This window comes from Squalius cephalus (genome assembly GCF_949319135.1).
Source record: "Squalius cephalus genome assembly, chromosome: 11".
Lineage (NCBI taxonomy): Eukaryota > Metazoa > Chordata > Actinopteri > Cypriniformes > Leuciscidae > Squalius > Squalius cephalus.
Genome location: NC_137132.1, coordinates 15,701,703 through 15,717,989, shown reverse-complemented (window position 1 = coordinate 15,717,989; position 16,287 = coordinate 15,701,703). Strand labels below are relative to the sequence as shown.

The 16,287-nt window shown below is 39.8% G+C and overlaps 1 long non-coding RNA gene across 1 annotated transcript; it reads left to right on the top strand.

Annotated features, from left to right (window-relative positions):
* The first annotated feature begins 14,580 nt into the window (after positions 1-14,580).
* LOC307166937 lies at positions 14,581-16,010 on the top strand. The gene is made up of 3 exons (XR_013822712.1): positions 14,581-14,664; positions 14,937-15,053; positions 15,955-16,010. It is a non-coding gene; the product is annotated as an uncharacterized lncRNA (long non-coding RNA).
* The last annotated feature ends 277 nt before the right edge of the window (positions 16,011-16,287 follow it).

Genomic DNA, 16,287 nt, shown 5'->3' with positions numbered 1-16,287 from the left:
CAAAATTATTAAGCAGTACAACTGTTTTGAACATTTATAATATAAGAAATGTTTGTTGAGCACCAAATCAGAAGATTACACTGATTTCTAAAGGAAATGGATCATGTGACACTGAAGACTGGAGTAATGATGCTGAAAATTCAGTTTGTATGTATCTAAAGTGCATTTCCTTTGCTTTGGTATTCAGGGTTTCTACTGTACTGAGGGGAGCTCAGTCCCAGAGCCATGTGAAGAGGGCACGTATGGATCCCGGCCAGCCCTGAGTAAAGCATCACAGTGCACCCCATGTAGTGGTGGGAAATACTGCACAGGACTGGGCAAATCTGAGCCCACGGGGGACTGTGAAGGAGGATTCTATTGTAGACAGGGATCTAGAAGTCCTGTAAGATTATTACAATTTTTTATTTTATTTTAATTTGCTTTTGATTTTTTAAATAATCAATTAATTTTTATTTTATCTTGACAGATTCCTCCTGATGGCCAAAAAGGGGGTGTGTGTCCTGCTGGAAGTTTCTGCCCACCGAGCTCAGTTCACCCACAGCCGTGCCCTTCAGGAACATACAGCAATAGCACTGGTCTCCAACATGCAGAGCAGTGCGTCCGCTGTCCTCCAGGGTATGACTGCAAAACTGTGCACGTTATAAATAAACATTCAATTCTCTTTCTTAAAGGGATAGTTCAACCAAAAAAAGAATTTCTGTCACTATTTACTTTCTCAATTTGTTCCAAATCTGAATTTTTTTTCTGTGGAACACAAAACAAGAGATTTTGAAGAACGTTGGGAACCGAACAACACTGGACCTCATTGAGACATTTCTCAAAATATCTTCTTTTATGCTCCACACGAGACAGAAAGTCACACAGGTTTTTGGCGGACTATCCCTTGAAACTATCTTCTTAAATCTTGAATTCCAGTTCTTATGGATTTTTTTGTTGCTCTCTCAGTTATTATTGTTTAGGAACAAACTCTACATCCCCTTCTGGTCCGTGCTCTGCGGGTTATTACTGCAGTGGAGGTTCAGCCACACCAGTCCAACATGAAGCTGAGGAGGGACACTACTCTTTGGAAGGAGCTGTGAGGGCTGAACCGTGCCCAATGGGAACTTTCCAACCAGTAAGCCACGGCAATAGAGAATTTACACCAAGTAACATTTTAATTTAATTGAGTTTTACTTCTTTTCCATCAGGGAAGAGGCTACAACTCTTGCATTGAGTGCCAATCTGGAAGACTTTGCAACAGGACAGGCCTATCCCAGCAGCCCCTGTGCCCACCTGGACACTTCTGCCCTGCTGGCTCCTTAATTGCTCACCTATGCCCTCCTGTGAGTATGAAGCTTCATATTCCATCTAATATACAATTTTAGAATTTTATAATGCTTTTGAAAGTCTTTTATGCTCACCAAGGCTACATTTATTTGATTAAAAATACAGTAATATTGTGAAACATTATTACAATGTAAAATAACTGTTTTCTATTTTAATACATTTTAATTGTAATTTATTCCTGTGATGGAGTATTCCTTTTTTTCATTATATGAAGGGTACATACACTGCAAGTTCAGGAGCGGAGGATCTGCAGCACTGCGGCCCATGTGATGCTGGTCAGTACTGCCACTCTCCTGGACTAACTGCTCCTCAAGGACCATGTGAGCCTGGTTTTTACTGCACTGGTGGATCCCACACTGCCACTCCGGTAACAACATACTATCTATCACTCATGTTAATCAGTGGGATTCATATCGAGCTCAATGATCCAATTATTTTTTTTCTTACAGATTAGCTCCAGGTATGGCGACATATGCCCCATGGGTTATTACTGTCCAGCTGGCACCAGACACCCTCATGAGTACCCCTGTCCTCCTGGAACCTGGAGTAATGCATTGGGGTCCCAGACTGTGTCATCCTGTTGGCTCTGCCCTTCTGGATACTTCTGCAACAGCTCTGGCCTCATTCAGCCCACCGGAATATGTGCTCCAGGTACAAATTCATAATCTCATATCACAATCCCTCCATATTACTGACTTTAGTTTTTAAAACTGAGTTCTCTACTGTTCTGTCATGTAGGGTTTTATTGTGCAGGTGGTGCTAAAACGGCCATGCCTGACGATGGGGCAACAGGAAACAGGTGTCCGGCACGGTATTACTGTCCACAGGGTTGTACATCGCCTCTACACTGCCCTGATGGAACACATTCAAATACCACAGGTATACATTTACTTTACATTCTTAACAGGTATACTTTTATACATTTTCCTATAACCAGAGATCTGTGAAACCATCAAACATTCCTTTAATGGTGGTTTTAGTATAATTTGCGAAAGTTTGAATTCCAATTAACATATTATGCATTCTATGTAGTATAACAGAAGATTGGGATCAATCAATGTGTTTTAAAATCATAGTACATCAAAAGTTGTGTCAAAAGTACTTTGATTTTTGAGGTTTGCATCCTTCCATGCATGCTTTTTGAGTTAATACTTTCCAGAATTACTTGAGTTCTATAATTGGTTCCTTTCTTCTCTGATGGGGTATAATCAATTTCATTAAATTATAGTACAAAAAAACATATGCTGCGTCCCAATTCACCTACTTATACTAAAAGTATGTACTGTTTTTGTGAAGAAAAAGTACATACTTTTGAGTGTGTAGCAGTGTACAGGCAAGCTTTTGTACCACTCTGTCGCTTGGTTACATGCATTCTGTCACAGTTTAAACTGCTCTGTCAACCATCACAGTTAAAATCCTCCACATTCAATTTAATTGAATTTCCTACCGTATCGGAGAGAAATGTAGTAACATGTTGATCTCCCAGTTGTGGGTCTTTCATGAGGAGAACTCCGAATGAGTTTGCATAATGATACATTTAAAAGATATTGAAAAAAAAGGTATCTTTAAAAAAGTTCACAGTGTTGTTGCAGGTGAAATATAATGTGGAGAACAATTAATAAATATCTTTAAGTCAGGTTAGATACTGATTATTAATCACTCAAACACCTTTATCTAAACCTCTCTACTTAACTGTCAGACTCGTACATGCGCCATGTTTGTTGTTTTTAACACTTTTTAAACTCATGTTTGTAGTTCTAATCGAATCCTCGTCAAACGCGGAATGGATTGTGGGCAATATTAGCCGTTATTCATGGATCTGCACTTTGGATTGAAACCAGAAAAAAGTAGACCATCCGGGTATCTTATTTCAACATACTACGATCTGGGATATACTAATTTTACTTTCGAATACTGTTTAGGAAGGATAAGTATGCAAATTGGGACGCATTTATAGTATGTTATTTACCAGTGCAGTACATACTTCTTCACAATGTAATTTGTAATCTGATGGTGTATCAAGAATGCAAGATTAGGATTACTGTGCTTCAAACCTTAGTACTTTGAAAAAGGTATGTTAAAAGAGTTTTGCTTTTTGAAGTATGCATCCAAGCATGCTTTTTGGGTTATCACAACCCGTTGTGTTATCATAGGGTATTAGTTTTGTGTTCTTAGACACAATTTTATGATGTATCCAGAAAAACGTTGAATTATATACTTTACCATCGCCAGTGCAGTACATACTTTTCATCTTTTCTGTTCTTTGCCTTCAACTGGTCCCTGCCAGCTCATACACATGTCAACTCATTCACAATGTCAACTCAAAGCATAATAAAGTAAGTTGTGATCATTATATTGTTAATGTGTCTGAACGCAGGTGCTGCAGAATGCAGTGACTGTCCCACTGGATGGCTGTGTCTGGAGGGGGAGGAGCTCCAATTGTGTCCAGAAGGACATTACTGTCTGGGGGGCACAGTGGAGGACATCCTCCCTTGCCCTCCAGGCACATACAGCCCTAAAGCAGGACAAAGCCAAGTAGAGCAGTGTTTACTGTGCTCAGCTGGTGAGAGCAGTGCCCCTGCTTTACTTACACCTTTGGCAGTTTTAATAGCATTGGTGTAGTATTATGTTCATCATACACACCTATCATTTTAAGGAATGTACTGTGAAGATTGGGGACTAGTTGAACCTACTGGTCCCTGCCAGGCTGGGTATTTTTGCCTCACAGGTATGTCCAGTTATGTCGACATCTTGCTTTTTAATAATTAGTGACCTCGTTCTGTTTTGAATCATAGCATCTAAGCAGTTGTGGTTATGGTTCTCTTGACTTTTGCAGGCATAAACTTCAAGAATCCTGATTCAAATATTAGCACTGGGGTGGGTGGGCCGTGTCCTGTGGGTCATTACTGTCCCGAGGGCACCAGCCTTCCTTTACCCTGCCCACTTGGCACCTTTTCAAACAGGTACTGTATTACAGGGTCAAATGGTCATACCATACTAATATGAGTGAATGAACAGATAAACAGATTCCTTTTTTTGTCTTTATAGTCTTTATGTCACTAAGAAATCGGGGTGCACTGTGTGTCCTGCTGGGCAGTTTTGCGGTTCGGTGGGCTTGAGTAGACCATCTGGACCCTGCCGAGAGGGGTTCTACTGCCCTGCCGGGGCATCGTCATCCACTGGTGCGACCATCCAACCATTTTTGTTAATTTGATAGCGTCATTAGCTCATTGTCTGTTTGTATTCCACTATTGACTGTGGTGTTATGGTTGGTACAGGTTCTGATTCTGAAGGTGGTCTCTGTCCTCAAGCGCACTTCTGCCCCACTGGCAGTGCCGTGCCTGTTCCCTGCCCTGCAGGCACTTATACCAACCTGACAGGACAGATTAAGTGCAGTCCCTGCCACGCTGGATACTATTGCCCAGAGAGTACCAGCAAATACACTCTGTACCCCTGCCCTCCTGGATTCTACTGCCCTGATGGTAAGAGACAAAATGATATATAAACTATTGCTTACAATACAAAAAAAAAAAATTCTAACAATATTAGTCAAATAGTATTAGTCGTTAAAACAAATTCACCAGATAAGGTCAATATTAAATATGGTTGCACATTTTATCGATAGATACCTTAACTATTAACAATAAATATTAAATTTCTTATTCATGTTTTTATTTTCATTTTATTTTATTGGTATATATATATCTATATATCTATGTATATATATATATATATATATATATATATATAGTCAAAGGATGCTGATATTGTATATCTACACCAACGTTAAAAAAAATTGTGTTCAGTAAGATTTTTTTAAACTAAATTAATACTTTCAGTAAAGTATAAGTAAAGATATTTATAATGTTACAAAATATTTCTATTTCAAATAAATGCTATTCTTGTGACCTTTCTATTCATCAAATAGTCCTGAAAAATATATGATGGTTTCCACAAAAATATTAAGCAGCGCAACTGTTTTCAACATTGATAATAATAAGAAATGTTTCTTGAGCAGAAAATCAGCATTAGAATGAATTCTGAAGGATCATGTGACACTGAACACTGAGTAATAGCACACTATGAGTAATGATGCTGAAATTTCTACTTTACCATCACAGGAATAAATTACATTTTAAATTGTAATAATTGTTAACAATATTAATGTTTCAACTGATCAAATAAATGCAGCCTGGATGAGCATAAGAGTCTTCTTTCAAAAACATTAAAAAGACCCCAAACTTTTGAACGGTATTGTATTTGTACATTAAAACACTTAATAATTTATAACACTGTTAAATGCCATTAGCATATTTCTATTAATATTTTTTAGCCATCAAACTTTTCATTATGTACATTATAATGTTGTGATGGCCTTTTTTAATGTTTTATTTTCAATTTATTTAGACAAAAAAGTATAAAATAGTATATATTTTAAAATCAACCATAACTAATATTAAATAATCGTAATATTAAGATATAATGTCACAACATATACATGTATTGAAGTGCATTTTGTGGCACTGGCAGATTTTTTCCTATCCTTAAAACAATATTGAAAAAAAAAATATATATCTAACTGCTTCACTAGACAAAATGCACTTTTCATCAGAGAAACCACACCTCAGTATTATGCAGTGCTGGTCTTTGTTTACAGGAACAAAACATGCCACCCAGTTCCCCTGCCCACGAGGCTATTACAACCCCGAGCCGATGACCCACAGCCTGGACAGCTGCTTACCCTGTCCTCCAGGCCACTACTGTGAGAAAGAGCGCCTGTCCGCTGTGTCTGGGAAATGTAAAGCTGGTTAGTACATCACCTGAATGAGACTATTTTCAGCTGAATATTGAACTCATTTTGAATTTCTAACCAATGACTTCATCGCACAGGATGGTTCTGTGTATCTGCTGCCTGGAACGCTCAGCCCTTTGACCTGGACAACTACACTAACGCTAACTGCCTATGCCCTGCTTCCTCCACTGGGGGCAGATGCCAAGAGGGGTTTTACTGTCCATCAGGGACCTCTGAGCCTCAACCTTGCCCTCCAGGAGCTTTCTGCAATGCAACCGGTGCGGAATCACCAAATACAAAGCAATGAATTCCCTGTGTGCTTTTGCAAAACGGTTTGCTTATAACCTGACCTTCTGAAACAGGTCTAGCCCTGCCGAGTGGACCATGCTCTCCTGGGTATTACTGCACGAGAGAAGCCACTTCCTCCAGGCCTATAGATGGCATTACAGGCAACATCTGCCCTCCAGGGACTTACTGTGGTAAGTATTGGGTTATTGTAGATTTATGTCACTTAAACCAGCCTTAGTTGAGATTCCCGAATACGTTTTAGTCATGAATATCTATCGTTTTCCCCAGACGAGGGCTCCAGTGCACCACAGCCATGTCCAGCGGGGACTTTCTCCTCAGCAGCGGGCCTTGTAAGCAAGGACAAGTGTCAGGCCTGTAGAGCAGGATACTACTGTGCTACCATGGGCCTTCAGGCTCCTACTGCCCCCTGCAGGGAGGGTGAGAACAACTATCACTGCACTAAACACAATTTCTACATCTTTCAATTTCTACATCTTGTGATTTTTCGGTAGGTTACTGGTGCCCGCCTGGTCAGACAGATGACCTAGCTCTGCCATGTCTGGTCGGTCATTACTGTCCCCCAGGAAGCCCTGTCCCAATTTTTTGTCCGACTGGGACATATCAGGACAAGCAGAAGCAGGCGAACTGTACAATCTGTGTATCAGGCAAGCTGCAGTTATCTAAAGCAAACTGTGACACACTCCCACATTTCTATTTCTGAAATTCATACTGAAGCTTGTATCCTGTTTTTTTTTCTTTCTCCTACACCAGGTTTTTATTGCGATGCAACATTTGGGGCTGTAAATATGTCCGTCCTGCAGCCTTGTCCAAAGGGACATTATTGTCCTGAAGGAGCTGGTATTGCCAAACAATTTCCATGCCCTGCCGGCACCTATAACCCACGTGAGCTCATGGACAGTCAAAGTGACTGTCTGTTGTGTCCGTCAGGACATTACTGTCCAGATGTTGGACTTGAAGAACCTACAGGTGAGACTGATGACATTTCAGTAAAAATTCTGAAACGAATGCCCCAAATTCTTGCTTTACAAGCCCTGTATTCAAATGCGTATTTGTAGGACTGTGTTTGGCTGGTTTCTGGTGCAGAGAGGGCTCCTATTCACCCAGTCCTATGGATGGCTCTACAGGGGCCCCATGCCCAGCTGGTCACTACTGTCCTAAAGGTGTTTAAAAAATTTCAGCTACCAGAAATAGTCTTTATCAATCCTGTCTTATGAGAAATTTGCTAAAGTTGTTGTCTCTAAATAACATCTTTTGTCGGCATAAATTAAAAATTCTACAACATAATGTCGGTGCTGATAGCATAGTGGTTAGTGCACTGATATGTGGTGCAACTGTGCCTCTGGCCGACCCGGGTTTGAATCCGACTCAAGGTCCTTTGCTGATCCCATTCCTCTCTCTCCACCCAAAAGCTTTCCTGTCAATCTCCACTATCCTGTCCACAAAAAGGCCAAAAAATATTAAATATAATGTACAGTATTAGTAAAGTTATAAAAGTAATTTACATTATATTTTGTACACATATTATTTGCTGTTTACCTAATTCTGTTAAATTAAATGTCACAGCATGTGAAGAACTTTTGAACATGTTACAGTGGTATGATATTTGAACTTAAGGTACACTACTCATGTGATTTCATTCATAAAAGTGTTTTAAAGGTCTCCCTGTGTTACTATAGGCACTGGCAGTCCTATGCCCTGTCCGGTGGGAACGTGGTCTAATAGTACAGGACTGAGGAGTTCTGAGGAGTGCCAGTCATGCCCTGGAGGGTTTTACTGTGCCTCTACCGGTCTGAAAGAACCCAGTGGACTCTGCTCAGATGGGTATGTGCAAAACAATATGCACAGTACAGTTGCAACACAGATGCCCAGTTTAACGTATGGCGTCATATGCCCCCAAAAGGTTTTATTGTGCTGAGAAAGCTGAGACTCCCACTCCCACTGATGGGGTCTCCGGCCACATCTGTCCAGTGGGTCACTACTGCCCTCCAGGAACCACTCATCCTGTTCCGTGTGATCCTGGGACTTTTGTAACCGTCACTCAAGCCTCTCAGTGCTGGCCCTGCACAGCTGGCTGGTACTGTGTGGATGGAGCCCGGCTGCTGTGCCCAGCTGGTTGGTGCTTTGGTCTCTCGTTGGCTATGTTCGGAATGGAGTACTAGTGTTCTGCTTACTGGATGCTGCACAGCATATACTGCCTACATTTTAACAAAAGTACGTGAAACAGTATGCATTATGCAACTGTTCATGTTTTAACATTAGTGTGCTACATTTCTGTCCTCATCACATTGCTTATTTAATTCTTTGCGAGGCATCCAGTTATCAATTTGTAAATAATAATTGTTACTGTGCATTAATGTTTTATGTTAAAATAACTTGGCTATAAGATTAAATAATGATTAATATAAATCTCTCGCTCTCTCTCTCTACAAAGCTGCTATTACTTTCAGTTCCAGTTCTGCTTTTATACAGAATATTATACACTATACTATTTACAACAGATATGGTAATAATAGTATGGTAGTATGCTATTCCGAACATATCCATTTTATTTTACTGCTAGATTAGTAGTGAAAGTAGTGTCAATAGGTTACTTCCTAAGTATTTGAATGAAACTCAATTAAATGATATACTTCCTAAGTCTAAGTCTAAGAAACTCAATTAATTTGTAAACAGCACCACACAGTGGAGAGAGACAATACTCAAACATGCTGACTGATTTCATCCAAATCCAGCAATCATATTTAAGCTGTTATCTTATGTCTGCCTGTAGGTTTCTATTGTCCTGAAGGCACAGGGTATGACTGGAGGCCTTGTCCAGCAGGGACATACAGTCCTGACTCTGGTTTGAGTGTCCTCTCTGAGTGTAGGGAATGTGATGGAGGACACTACTGCCCTCTTCTGAACTCCACCTCTGTCACAGGAGAATGCTCTGAGGGATATTACTGCGTGCATGGGAACATCTCACCTCAACCTCACACGCAGTCTGCAGGTAGCTGGGTTTACATCCACGGATTTGGAGAATTTTAGATCATTTAGGGTTATTACATAAAAAAATTCTGAATGAAAGATGTGAATACAGTATTTAATTTTTTAGTAATTAAATATATAAAAATACATTTCTGGAAACAGTTTTTGAAAAGGTAACATCACATTGTTTTTGCCTTATATGAAGACTTTATAAATATATATAAAATAGAATATAAAACTTAATTATGTTTTTTTTTCTCCAAGGAGCAGGAGGACCTTGTCCTGTGGGTCACTTTTGCCCACAAGGCACCACTCAACCTCAGCCTTGTCCAGAGGGCACTTTCAGTAATAAAACCAAACTGATCAAAGTGGTAAGAGGAATTTCTCAATTTATAACAGCGTGAGACCACACAAGTCCTATTGTCCTATTACATCTGTAAGGACCATGGATACTCTTCTCGTATAGGAAGAGTGTTTGTCATGTTCTGCTGGTCATTATTGTGACATATCTGGGCTGGCTTCACCCAGCGGAGAATGCTGGGAAGGTTTTTACTGCAAACAGGGAGCCGTACTCCCCAACAGCCCAATCAACGATCACAGAGGAGGACCGTGTCCGACAGGTAAATGACAGATCCCCAATTCAGGGCAGATTAAAAACACCCACCTTCCCCTCACACCGGCCCACCTCATCCTGTTTTCCGCTCCCGCGCAGGTTATTTTTGCTCTAGAGGCTCCAGCGCTCCTCAAATCTGTCCAGAAGGATCCATCAGCAGTAGAGAGCGACAGGACAGCTGCAGCCTGTGTCCCCAGGGGTAGATACACTTATACATTTACAAAAATGGTTAACATTTAAAGGTGAACTGTATCGGGGGGGGTTCAATGTTAAATTACTTTCTACTATCCCAGATTGTGCAGAGCCATCAGCCCACATTATTTCAACGTAAATTATCATGTTTCACTGTGGAATTCCTGGTGAAAACTACGTCATTACCCATGATTCTGCAAAAAACAAGCATGGTTTTATTTTTCTCCATCGTTTTTATTTCAGCTGTGTTGTTCGCAATGCTTCATGGGATTGTAGTTCTTTCCCTCATTAAACCCGTTAAGTGCACAGTCTTGTACCTTTGTCTTTTTGTCTGGTTTTTAAATAATTTTATGCTTCAAATCTAAGTTTGTAATGTTGTGAATGGCCTCGTAGCTCATTGATCTGGTTCATGGCTTATAAGAAAGAAGAAATTTTAAAAATCCCTATGGGAAAAATGAATCAAGGCCACTGGAAAAGCAAAGTTGCACTGTTGTGAGTTTGGGGGCGGGGCTATTTGTTTGATCGCCCAATAGCAGACAGTGGAGTGTTCATGAAGCCTGTCATTAATTTTGCATTCTGTTTGGTGGAGCTAGAGCCACAACAATGACATACTTTACCATCAAGTCATTCATTGTGAAGTAAATATCTCTTTTCACTCACAGTTACTACTGTCCTGCCAATGGTTCCTCTTCTGAGGGCATTGAATGCCCAGTAGGCCATTATTGCCCGACGGGCACCCATCTACAAAATCAGCACCCCTGTCCAGCAGGGACTATTAATCCACATACAAGGATGACCAGCCGTGAAGACTGTTTTCCCTGCCCTCCAGGTACCATTTCTACAAGCGACTGCACTCCTATCGAGTTATTTCTCAGAGTTACTCATCTCTTATTCTCAGAGGGTCACGCTGCCCTATTTCTTCACAGCATTTGCGTAAACCATTTTCAGTTGCAGCCCCTTGTGCTTCTTTCAACGTCTGTCAAATCTCAGCTGTGAAATTTCCTACAAACTTTCCACCTGGCAGGTTTCTTCTGCGAGTCTCCTGGACAGAGTGCTGTGTCTGGACCGTGTGCTGCTGGACACTTTTGTCTCTCAGGAGCCGTGTCCCCCACACCCGTGGATGGAGGGACAGGTGGTAAATGTCCTCAAGGACACTATTGTCCGGTAGGGTCCTCATCCCCTGAGCCTTGTCCACCAGGCCGCTATAGCAACAGCAGCCAGAACACTAAGCTGTCTGACTGTCTGCCCTGCCCTCCAGGTCAGTGCTCCTCTTTTGGAGACTTCAGACTTCCTTTTAGATCATTTTGTTTCTACTGATTTGTGGACATTTTCTTTGTAGGATCTGCTTGTTCCAGTAGGGGTCTCTCCTCCCCTTCTCATGTGTGCCAGATAGGCTACTACTGCCCACATGGTCAAAATTCCAGCCAGCCTGCCGACTACATCTGCTCACCTGGACATATGTGTCCACCTGGCAGATCTAACCAGATCCCCTGCCCCCTTGGGACTTTCCAGAGCCTCCAGGGGCAGGTCAGTTGAGATTGTTTAATGCCACCTTAAAATTTGTAACATCAAAAGGTGTTTCTCTTTAGCATTACCATTAGTGTTTTTTTTTTTATTAAGTTAAACTAAAATAAAAGCTGTTGAAAGTATTAAAAATCATTAATTGAAATAAAGCTGAAATAAAAGAATTAAATTTAAATGAAAATGAGAAGTGTTGCTTTGGCAACTAACTGAAAGTAAATTTAAGTTGAAAAAGTAAAATTACTACAACTAAATCTGAATTGAAAATAAATGAAAGCTAAATAGAAATCACAAAAGCACATCAAATTACTGATACAAACTATAGAAGCGCCAAGCGAAACTGAAGGATCTGGAGAGATTCTGTATGGAGGAATGGTCTCTGATCTCTTGTCAGGTGTTCTCCAAACTCATCAGGCATTATAGGAGAAAACTTAGAGCTGTTATCTTGGCAAAAGGAGGTTGCAACAAGTATTTAATAAAAGAGGGCAAATAATTGTTCCCAACGTGTTTTGGAGAAAAACATTTATTTCATAATGTGATCCCCATAATGTGAAATTTATAAACATTAAAATGGTTTCACTTTGTTTAAATGAATATAGTTTTAGATATATAATGTATCAGATTTGTATGATGTATGATTTCATATTTTAAGATTGAAAAGTTATAAGTTTGGAGCAAATAAAACAATATAATCTATATATAAAAATAAGTGATGAAGGCATGGTAAAAAGTTACCAAGACCTTTTTAATGTAATCTTAATATCACAAAAAGAAACATAAAATGAAAGCTTAAAGTTAAATACTTTATCTACTTCACATCCATAGGCAGAATGTTCTGTGTGTCCGGCTGGATATTTTTGTGCTGGTTCAGACACAGTAACAGAAGGAACCTCTATACCTGTGCCATGTCCTAAGGGATATTACTGCCCTCCAGGTACTGACAAAATTACTCTGAGTACATGATGAGGACACTTGAACCCTTTTTTACTCTATTCTTTGTATTCTGAACAGGCTCAGAGTCCGGAGTGAGCTTCCCCTGCCCTGTGGGCACTTTTAATGGCCAGTTAGGCCTGTCTAGGAAGGATCAGTGTGTCCCCTGCCCCCCTGGTAAATACTGCAGCTCCTCTGGCCTGGACACCCCTACGGGCAACTGTTCTCCAGGGTGAGTTAATTCCTCTCAAATGTCCTGGTGAATAATATAGGCCTGTTTTCTCTTGCTAATATCTTGGATTTTGCAGTTATGTTTGCAACCTGGGTGCCTCGCTCTCAGAGCCAGTTGGAGATTCCACGGGAGGAAGATGCACAGCTGGCTTCTACTGCCCACCGGGTGCCAGCCATATGGAGCCCTGTCCTCTGGGCACATTTGGCTCATTAGAAGGTCTTTTTCCAGCATATGTAGCATGCTTGCACTGTTCAATATGGATGAATGGAACTAACATTGTGGGTGTTTGAATAGGAGCAGCATCTGTAGTGATGTGTCAGTCGTGCACACCAGGACAGTACTGTGCAGAACCAGGGTTGAGTTCACCCTCTGGGCCCTGTAGTCCTGGATACTACTGTATTCAAGGATCACACACCCCTACGCCTCAGTACTACAACAACACAGGTCATTTTCTCCACTTACCGCAGTGTTTGATCATGGTAGTGAGTCTAAGCATTGCAACGGTAATTAGTTGAATTTGTTTCAGATGGTGAAGGACCTGGGGCTTGTATAGCGGAGGATGTCCGTTCTCAGATTCAGTTCATTGGGGATATCTGTCCTACAGGGCACTACTGCCCGATTGGCAGTGCACGACCAGAACCCTGCCCACCAGGTAGAGTTTGAACTAAAATTTTAAATTCTGACATCATTAACTCACTGATTTTCTTTCTTCTGTGGGACAAAAAGGAGACGTTTAACATAATGTTCACGCTTCTCTTTTTCATACAATACTTAGGATATAGTGACGAGGAGTTTTCAAGCTCTAAAATGGAGGATTTTCTGTGAAAAAAATGACCTTGATTTTGGTCTGTTCCTCACACAATGCTATCGTATAGTATCAGAGGACTTGGAATATAACACACAAGTAGTATGTACTAGTTTTATTGTGCTATTTTGTCCTTTTTGGAACTTTTTGGCTGCTGACCACGATATGCTTTCAAGCTTTCATATTCTATTGTTCAAGCAAATCAATATTTTTACTTAGAAAGGATGCATTAAATTGATCAAAAGTGACAGTTAAGAGATTTATGATGTTGCAAAAGATTTCTATTTCTGTTTCAAATAAATGCTGTTCTTTGAACTTTCTATTCATCAAAAAATCCTGAAAAAAATATATCAAGGTTTCCACAAAAATATGCTATCGTTTCAACATTGACAATTATAAGAAATGCACCAAATTAGCAAATTAGAAAACCATATGGAGGATCATGTGACACTGAAGAATAAAATAATTGCTGCTGAAAATTCAGCTTTGATATCACAGAAATAAATAATATTTTAAAATATATTGCAATAAAAAACATTTCTTTCAAATGGTAATAATATTTCACAATATTACAATAATTTTTATTTTCATCTCCTTTTGTTTCCACTGAAAAAAGAGCAATGGCACGTCGTAAATAATGGCAATTTCCTTTTTTGGTTTAACTATTCCTTGGACTATGTAGCAAAGCAAATCTTGTACTATGTCACTTGTCACCTCCAGTTTGATTTACAGAAGAATAATCAACATCCAGCTTGACAGTATTTTGTTAGTATCTCTCTAATTGCGTTTAATCAGTGATCTCTGATTGTTCTATATTATAGGTTCATTCCTGGGCCAGCGTGGTGGTGTGTCTGAGACAGAGTGTCATCCATGTACCCCTGGATTCTACTGTCCAGACTGGGGTCAGAGCTCTGCAGAGCTCCGCTGTCCAGAGGGCAGCTTCTGTCCGGCAGGTTCTGTAACAGGACATCAACCTGGTAGGAAGCAACACTGACAAAGCAGAAATCCATATTGTCCTCTGGGCATCAGTTAAACTGGGCTACTGGATGTACACAGTGCTGAGCAGGTTTAATAAATAGAGAGAGACAGTGTCTGCTTCCTCCTTCCATTTATCTTAGTGACTCGCCACAGCATCTTTACAGGGTTGCCCTAGTGCTGTCTGAATTATTTAGTACTGGTGCAATAATATGTCTAGACATCGTTTATTTTTATACTGCCTGTCTCTTACCTTTATGATCTGTCTGTTCAGACCGTCAGTGTCCGTCTGGTCACGCATGTCCGTATGGCAGCGTCAAGCCTGCCATCTGTTCGCCTGGTACTTATCAGCCTCTGCCATCCCAGCCTTCCTGCCAACCATGCCCACCAGGTAAATATTATATGGGTGAGTCTTTCTAAGCCTCTTAAGGAATGTCTGGGTCATATTTCACCCTAATATCATAAAGAAAACAAATAAGTAAATGTATTTTATTAAGAAAAAATTAAGCCTACATTTATAATTTGCCTTGACTAATCTATGTATTATTGTTAGGATAATTACGCATTTAATGTATTTACCATACATTTTTATAGTTGCTCTGACTATCCTGATGTTTACGTTACTGCAGGGTATTTTTTTACATTACAGTGAAACAATACTGTAACACAAATTTGAAATAAGCACATTTTAATTTTTAAAATCTTAATGGATCTAAAAAAAGGGATTAATTGTCTTCAAGCAAAATTTAATAAAAAAAGAAGAAATACATTTTGAAATAAGAAAATGAATAAATAAAATTATTTTTGATTGAAATATGACATGGAGATTTTTGTTGTTGTTGTCAGAGTCCCTGTATGCCAAGAAATGGAAGCATAAAAAAGCCGACATTTAATGTTTTACATTTACTATTCTCATTATTAATTATGATTTTACAGTAATACATAAAAAATTTTTTTTTTTAGATCTATATGGTCCTAAAAATAAGTTTCAAAATTTAGATTCACGTGTGAAATATGACCTAGACATTTTCCTGACAGATTTCTTGACTTTCAAGAAATGTCTGGGTAATATTTCTCCCCAAATTCATAAGAACAATTGTAAAATGTATTTCACAAAGGAAATTAAGTATTGACATTGTTTTCAGGACAATTTTACCTCCCAATTCTCATTACCATAATGTTTTTCTTTAAATTAAAATCAGCATATTTTTATTTTTAAAGAAACATAATTAATTATTCAACCAAGCGAATTGTATTATTTTTACCGTACTATATGCTTTTTCTTCTACAAGGTTTATACTGTATGGAGGGTTGCACCACCCCACTTCCCTGCCCTCCGGGCACTGCGAGTATGATTGAGGGGTTGCAATCATTGCTAGATTGCTCTCCATGTCCTCCTGGATTCTACTGTAACACCAGCGCACTAATCAGCCCCTCCGGACCCTGCTCCGCGGGTCAGTGCCACAGAGATTCCCATTAGAATCTGTTCTGGTGGTGTATATCTTAATTTTACATCTGGTTCTCCCTCCATAAAAGGTCATTTCTGCTCATCTGGGGCCACAGAGCCTGCCCCAGTCTCTCAGATGTATGGAGATATATGTCCGGCAGGATATTACTGCCCTGAG